Source organism: Haliaeetus leucocephalus, unplaced genomic scaffold (genome assembly GCF_000737465.1).
Source record: "Haliaeetus leucocephalus isolate CR32 unplaced genomic scaffold, Haliaeetus_leucocephalus-4.0 Scaffold973, whole genome shotgun sequence".
Lineage (NCBI taxonomy): Eukaryota > Metazoa > Chordata > Aves > Accipitriformes > Accipitridae > Haliaeetus > Haliaeetus leucocephalus.
The window spans coordinates 3,406,540-3,406,989 of record NW_010973409.1 but is presented as its reverse complement, the minus strand read 5'-3'; positions in this window follow the sequence as shown (position 1 = coordinate 3,406,989).

Sequence of the window (450 nt, the reverse complement as noted above, 5' to 3'; positions counted from 1 at the left end):
GCGGGTTTTTTTTTTTTCCTCCTTTTTTTTGCCCCCCCCCCCCCCCCCGGTTTCCAACTGAGACAGGTGAGAAGTTGCTGCTGCTGCCGGAGGGACAAAGCAGGTGAGGCAGGGGAGAAGCTTTGGGGTTGAAACAGTTGTAGGAATAGGAGGAAAGCGAGCAGCCCCCCCGCCGCCAAGCCTAACAGCCCCCTCTCGGCCTTAAAAAAGCAGCCCCGGGAGCTCGCCCCCTCTCCCAGCCACCTGCCTCGACCGCGTTCCCTGTGGGGCTCTCACACGGAAGCAGACGCGGAGCCGGGGAGGGCGTTATCCCTCCCCCCTTGACACCCCCGCAGATTACTTTCCAGAGGGTCTCCATTAAAAACTCAACGTCCCCCTCCGAGCGCCCCTTTCTTCCTTCCCCAGCACCCGCCGGAGCGGGGGGGACGGGGGGACCCTGGCTGCCGGGAT